The 6,339-nt window shown below is 44.9% G+C and overlaps 10 non-coding genes across 10 annotated transcripts; all 10 read left to right on the plus strand.

Moving 5' to 3' along the window:
* Positions 1-188: 188 nt before the first annotated feature.
* On the plus strand, positions 189-352 carry LOC137271302 (U1 spliceosomal RNA). Its single transcript, XR_010955850.1, has one exon. It is a non-coding gene; the product is annotated as a U1 spliceosomal RNA (small nuclear RNA).
* Positions 353-823: 471 nt separating this feature from the next.
* LOC137271303 (U1 spliceosomal RNA) lies at positions 824-987 on the plus strand. The gene has a single exon (XR_010955851.1). It is a non-coding gene; the product is annotated as a U1 spliceosomal RNA (small nuclear RNA).
* A 471-nt stretch (positions 988-1,458) lies between these two features.
* On the plus strand, positions 1,459-1,622 carry LOC137271304 (U1 spliceosomal RNA). Its single transcript, XR_010955852.1, has one exon. It is a non-coding gene; the product is annotated as a U1 spliceosomal RNA (small nuclear RNA).
* A 471-nt stretch (positions 1,623-2,093) lies between these two features.
* On the plus strand, positions 2,094-2,257 carry LOC137271305 (U1 spliceosomal RNA). Its single transcript, XR_010955853.1, has one exon. It is a non-coding gene; the product is annotated as a U1 spliceosomal RNA (small nuclear RNA).
* A 471-nt stretch (positions 2,258-2,728) lies between these two features.
* On the plus strand, positions 2,729-2,892 carry LOC137271306 (U1 spliceosomal RNA). The gene has a single exon (XR_010955854.1). It is a non-coding gene; the product is annotated as a U1 spliceosomal RNA (small nuclear RNA).
* Positions 2,893-3,363: 471 nt separating this feature from the next.
* Positions 3,364-3,527, plus strand: LOC137271307 (U1 spliceosomal RNA). Its single transcript, XR_010955855.1, has one exon. It is a non-coding gene; the product is annotated as a U1 spliceosomal RNA (small nuclear RNA).
* A 471-nt stretch (positions 3,528-3,998) lies between these two features.
* LOC137271308 (U1 spliceosomal RNA) lies at positions 3,999-4,162 on the plus strand. Its single transcript, XR_010955856.1, has one exon. It is a non-coding gene; the product is annotated as a U1 spliceosomal RNA (small nuclear RNA).
* A 471-nt stretch (positions 4,163-4,633) lies between these two features.
* Positions 4,634-4,798, plus strand: LOC137271313 (U1 spliceosomal RNA). Its single transcript, XR_010955860.1, has one exon. It is a non-coding gene; the product is annotated as a U1 spliceosomal RNA (small nuclear RNA).
* A 471-nt stretch (positions 4,799-5,269) lies between these two features.
* On the plus strand, positions 5,270-5,433 carry LOC137271310 (U1 spliceosomal RNA). Its single transcript, XR_010955858.1, has one exon. It is a non-coding gene; the product is annotated as a U1 spliceosomal RNA (small nuclear RNA).
* Positions 5,434-5,904: 471 nt separating this feature from the next.
* LOC137271312 (U1 spliceosomal RNA) lies at positions 5,905-6,068 on the plus strand. The gene has a single exon (XR_010955859.1). It is a non-coding gene; the product is annotated as a U1 spliceosomal RNA (small nuclear RNA).
* The last annotated feature ends 271 nt before the right edge of the window (positions 6,069-6,339 follow it).

Here is a 6,339-nt window from a genome sequence, read left to right on the forward strand (position 1 = left end):
ATCCGTCTGTGTGTGTTTTTATCTATCAGTAATTTTTTCACAAAGTGAAGGTACTAATGGACTGTTCTGTACAATAAACTGTACGAACAATTAACCTGCCATGAAATATATGTGAAGCGTTGATGATGTGACACCTGAATAGGGCAACGCCAGGGTGATGTAAGTGAAAACTGGAACCTGTCCCAAGCATACTTACCTGGCACAGGCTTTACAGTGATCCGCAAGGCTGTGGGCCCGGGGCGAGACCTTTCCATTGCACCTCGGTTTGGTTGACCCCTGCGATCGTCCCAAATGTGGACGACTCGGGTGCGCAATTTATAAGTGTGGGGGACTGCGTTCGCGCTCTCCCCTTGAAAATCAACCCCAAAAATAGATATTTTCAGTTGACACTTCCCCCACTTCCAAATCACTTGAAGATGATTGTTTTCCCGTGTGTGTATGTGCAAACTATGTGTTTTTAATGCGCATGTGTTAATCTGTTTGCTGTGGCAAAAGTATATGTTTAAAGCAAGTCTGAGTTTGATGTATTTCAGATGGGATCGCTTTGTCAGCCAGTTGTTGTGTTTGGACTGTCAAGTTGTCTCCCCTGCGTCCCGGATCAGAGATGCACGTGCATGCAGTCTAAATGGAAATAAATCCGTCTGTGTGTGTTTTTATCTATCAGTAATTTTTTCACAAAGTGAAGGTACTAATGGACTGTTCTGTACAATAAACTGTACGAACAATTAACCTGCCATGAAATATATGTGAAGCGTTGATGATGTGACACCTGAATAGGGCAACGCCAGGGTGATGTAAGTGAAAACTGGAACCTGTCCCAAGCATACTTACCTGGCACAGGCTTTACAGTGATCCGCAAGGCTGTGGGCCCGGGGCGAGACCTTTCCATTGCACCTCGGTTTGGTTGACCCCTGCGATCGTCCCAAATGTGGACGACTCGGGTGCGCAATTTATAAGTGTGGGGGACTGCGTTCGCGCTCTCCCCTTGAAAATCAACCCCAAAAATAGATATTTTCAGTTGACACTTCCCCCACTTCCAAATCACTTGAAGATGATTGTTTTCCCGTGTGTGTATGTGCAAACTATGTGTTTTTAATGCGCATGTGTTAATCTGTTTGCTGTGGCAAAAGTATATGTTTAAAGCAAGTCTGAGTTTGATGTATTTCAGATGGGATCGCTTTGTCAGCCAGTTGTTGTGTTTGGACTGTCAAGTTGTCTCCCCTGCGTCCCGGATCAGAGATGCACGTGCATGCAGTCTAAATGGAAATAAATCCGTCTGTGTGTGTTTTTATCTATCAGTAATTTTTTCACAAAGTGAAGGTACTAATGGACTGTTCTGTACAATAAACTGTACGAACAATTAACCTGCCATGAAATATATGTGAAGCGTTGATGATGTGACACCTGAATAGGGCAACGCCAGGGTGATGTAAGTGAAAACTGGAACCTGTCCCAAGCATACTTACCTGGCACAGGCTTTACAGTGATCCGCAAGGCTGTGGGCCCGGGGCGAGACCTTTCCATTGCACCTCGGTTTGGTTGACCCCTGCGATCGTCCCAAATGTGGACGACTCGGGTGCGCAATTTATAAGTGTGGGGGACTGCGTTCGCGCTCTCCCCTTGAAAATCAACCCCAAAAATAGATATTTTCAGTTGACACTTCCCCCACTTCCAAATCACTTGAAGATGATTGTTTTCCCGTGTGTGTATGTGCAAACTATGTGTTTTTAATGCGCATGTGTTAATCTGTTTGCTGTGGCAAAAGTATATGTTTAAAGCAAGTCTGAGTTTGATGTATTTCAGATGGGATCGCTTTGTCAGCCAGTTGTTGTGTTTGGACTGTCAAGTTGTCTCCCCTGCGTCCCGGATCAGAGATGCACGTGCATGCAGTCTAAATGGAAATAAATCCGTCTGTGTGTGTTTTTATCTATCAGTAATTTTTTCACAAAGTGAAGGTACTAATGGACTGTTCTGTACAATAAACTGTACGAACAATTAACCTGCCATGAAATATATGTGAAGCGTTGATGATGTGACACCTGAATAGGGCAACGCCAGGGTGATGTAAGTGAAAACTGGAACCTGTCCCAAGCATACTTACCTGGCACAGGCTTTACAGTGATCCGCAAGGCTGTGGGCCCGGGGCGAGACCTTTCCATTGCACCTCGGTTTGGTTGACCCCTGCGATCGTCCCAAATGTGGACGACTCGGGTGCGCAATTTATAAGTGTGGGGGACTGCGTTCGCGCTCTCCCCTTGAAAATCAACCCCAAAAATAGATATTTTCAGTTGACACTTCCCCCACTTCCAAATCACTTGAAGATGATTGTTTTCCCGTGTGTGTATGTGCAAACTATGTGTTTTTAATGCGCATGTGTTAATCTGTTTGCTGTGGCAAAAGTATATGTTTAAAGCAAGTCTGAGTTTGATGTATTTCAGATGGGATCGCTTTGTCAGCCAGTTGTTGTGTTTGGACTGTCAAGTTGTCTCCCCTGCGTCCCGGATCAGAGATGCACGTGCATGCAGTCTAAATGGAAATAAATCCGTCTGTGTGTGTTTTTATCTATCAGTAATTTTTTCACAAAGTGAAGGTACTAATGGACTGTTCTGTACAATAAACTGTACGAACAATTAACCTGCCATGAAATATATGTGAAGCGTTGATGATGTGACACCTGAATAGGGCAACGCCAGGGTGATGTAAGTGAAAACTGGAACCTGTCCCAAGCATACTTACCTGGCACAGGCTTTACAGTGATCCGCAAGGCTGTGGGCCCGGGGCGAGACCTTTCCATTGCACCTCGGTTTGGTTGACCCCTGCGATCGTCCCAAATGTGGACGACTCGGGTGCGCAATTTATAAGTGTGGGGGACTGCGTTCGCGCTCTCCCCTTGAAAATCAACCCCAAAAATAGATATTTTCAGTTGACACTTCCCCCACTTCCAAATCACTTGAAGATGATTGTTTTCCCGTGTGTGTATGTGCAAACTATGTGTTTTTAATGCGCATGTGTTAATCTGTTTGCTGTGGCAAAAGTATATGTTTAAAGCAAGTCTGAGTTTGATGTATTTCAGATGGGATCGCTTTGTCAGCCAGTTGTTGTGTTTGGACTGTCAAGTTGTCTCCCCTGCGTCCCGGATCAGAGATGCACGTGCATGCAGTCTAAATGGAAATAAATCCGTCTGTGTGTGTTTTTATCTATCAGTAATTTTTTCACAAAGTGAAGGTACTAATGGACTGTTCTGTACAATAAACTGTACGAACAATTAACCTGCCATGAAATATATGTGAAGCGTTGATGATGTGACACCTGAATAGGGCAACGCCAGGGTGATGTAAGTGAAAACTGGAACCTGTCCCAAGCATACTTACCTGGCACAGGCTTTACAGTGATCCGCAAGGCTGTGGGCCCGGGGCGAGACCTTTCCATTGCACCTCGGTTTGGTTGACCCCTGCGATCGTCCCAAATGTGGACGACTCGGGTGCGCAATTTATAAGTGTGGGGGACTGCGTTCGCGCTCTCCCCTTGAAAATCAACCCCAAAAATAGATATTTTCAGTTGACACTTCCCCCACTTCCAAATCACTTGAAGATGATTGTTTTCCCGTGTGTGTATGTGCAAACTATGTGTTTTTAATGCGCATGTGTTAATCTGTTTGCTGTGGCAAAAGTATATGTTTAAAGCAAGTCTGAGTTTGATGTATTTCAGATGGGATCGCTTTGTCAGCCAGTTGTTGTGTTTGGACTGTCAAGTTGTCTCCCCTGCGTCCCGGATCAGAGATGCACGTGCATGCAGTCTAAATGGAAATAAATCCGTCTGTGTGTGTTTTTATCTATCAGTAATTTTTTCACAAAGTGAAGGTACTAATGGACTGTTCTGTACAATAAACTGTACGAACAATTAACCTGCCATGAAATATATGTGAAGCGTTGATGATGTGACACCTGAATAGGGCAACGCCAGGGTGATGTAAGTGAAAACTGGAACCTGTCCCAAGCATACTTACCTGGCACAGGCTTTACAGTGATCCGCAAGGCTGTGGGCCCGGGGCGAGACCTTTCCATTGCACCTCGGTTTGGTTGACCCCTGCGATCGTCCCAAATGTGGACGACTCGGGTGCGCAATTTATAAGTGTGGGGGACTGCGTTCGCGCTCTCCCCTTGAAAATCAACCCCAAAAATAGATATTTTCAGTTGACACTTCCCCCACTTCCAAATCACTTGAAGATGATTGTTTTCCCGTGTGTGTATGTGCAAACTATGTGTTTTTAATGCGCATGTGTTAATCTGTTTGCTGTGGCAAAAGTATATGTTTAAAGCAAGTCTGAGTTTGATGTATTTCAGATGGGATCGCTTTGTCAGCCAGTTGTTGTGTTTGGACTGTCAAGTTGTCTCCCCTGCGTCCCGGATCAGAGATGCACGTGCATGCAGTCTAAATGGAAATAAATCCGTCTGTGTGTGTTTTTATCTATCAGTAATTTTTTCACAAAGTGAAGGTACTAATGGACTGTTCTGTACAATAAACTGTACGAACAATTAACCTGCCATGAAATATATGTGAAGCGTTGATGATGTGACACCTGAATAGGGCAACGCCAGGGTGATGTAAGTGAAAACTGGAACCTGTCCCAAGCATACTTACCTGGCACAGGCTTTACAGTGATCCGCAAGGCTGTGGGCCCGGGGCGAGACCTTTCCATTGCACCTCGGTTTGGTTGACCCCTGCGATCGTCCCAAATGTGGACGACTCGGTGTGCGCAATTTATAAGTGTGGGGGACTGCGTTCGCGCTCTCCCCTTGAAAATCAACCCCAAAAATAGATATTTTCAGTTGACACTTCCCCCACTTCCAAATCACTTGAAGATGATTGTTTTCCCGTGTGTGTATGTGCAAACTATGTGTTTTTAATGCGCATGTGTTAATCTGTTTGCTGTGGCAAAAGTATATGTTTAAAGCAAGTCTGAGTTTGATGTATTTCAGATGGGATCGCTTTGTCAGCCAGTTGTTGTGTTTGGACTGTCAAGTTGTCTCCCCTGCGTCCCGGATCAGAGATGCACGTGCATGCAGTCTAAATGGAAATAAATCCGTCTGTGTGTGTTTTTATCTATCAGTAATTTTTTCACAAAGTGAAGGTACTAATGGACTGTTCTGTACAATAAACTGTACGAACAATTAACCTGCCATGAAATATATGTGAAGCGTTGATGATGTGACACCTGAATAGGGCAACGCCAGGGTGATGTAAGTGAAAACTGGAACCTGTCCCAAGCATACTTACCTGGCACAGGCTTTACAGTGATCCGCAAGGCTGTGGGCCCGGGGCGAGACCTTTCCATTGCACCTCGGTTTGGTTGACCCCTGCGATCGTCCCAAATGTGGACGACTCGGGTGCGCAATTTATAAGTGTGGGGGACTGCGTTCGCGCTCTCCCCTTGAAAATCAACCCCAAAAATAGATATTTTCAGTTGACACTTCCCCCACTTCCAAATCACTTGAAGATGATTGTTTTCCCGTGTGTGTATGTGCAAACTATGTGTTTTTAATGCGCATGTGTTAATCTGTTTGCTGTGGCAAAAGTATATGTTTAAAGCAAGTCTGAGTTTGATGTATTTCAGATGGGATCGCTTTGTCAGCCAGTTGTTGTGTTTGGACTGTCAAGTTGTCTCCCCTGCGTCCCGGATCAGAGATGCACGTGCATGCAGTCTAAATGGAAATAAATCCGTCTGTGTGTGTTTTTATCTATCAGTAATTTTTTCACAAAGTGAAGGTACTAATGGACTGTTCTGTACAATAAACTGTACGAACAATTAACCTGCCATGAAATATATGTGAAGCGTTGATGATGTGACACCTGAATAGGGCAACGCCAGGGTGATGTAAGTGAAAACTGGAACCTGTCCCAAGCATACTTACCTGGCACAGGCTTTACAGTGATCCGCAAGGCTGTGGGCCCGGGGCGAGACCTTTCCATTGCACCTCGGTTTGGTTGACCCCTGCGATCGTCCCAAATGTGGACGACTCGGGTGCGCAATTTATAAGTGTGGGGGACTGCGTTCGCGCTCTCCCCTTGAAAATCAACCCCAAAAATAGATATTTTCAGTTGACACTTCCCCCACTTCCAAATCACTTGAAGATGATTGTTTTCCCGTGTGTGTATGTGCAAACTATGTGTTTTTAATGCGCATGTGTTAATCTGTTTGCTGTGGCAAAAGTATATGTTTAAAGCAAGTCTGAGTTTGATGTATTTCAGATGGGATCGCTTTGTCAGCCAGTTGTTGTGTTTGGACTGTCAAGTTGTCTCCCCTGCGTCCCGGATCAGAGATGCACGTGCATGCAGTCT

This window comes from Haliotis asinina, unplaced genomic scaffold (assembly GCF_037392515.1).
Source record: "Haliotis asinina isolate JCU_RB_2024 unplaced genomic scaffold, JCU_Hal_asi_v2 scaffold_115, whole genome shotgun sequence".
Taxonomy (NCBI): domain Eukaryota; kingdom Metazoa; phylum Mollusca; class Gastropoda; order Lepetellida; family Haliotidae; genus Haliotis; species Haliotis asinina.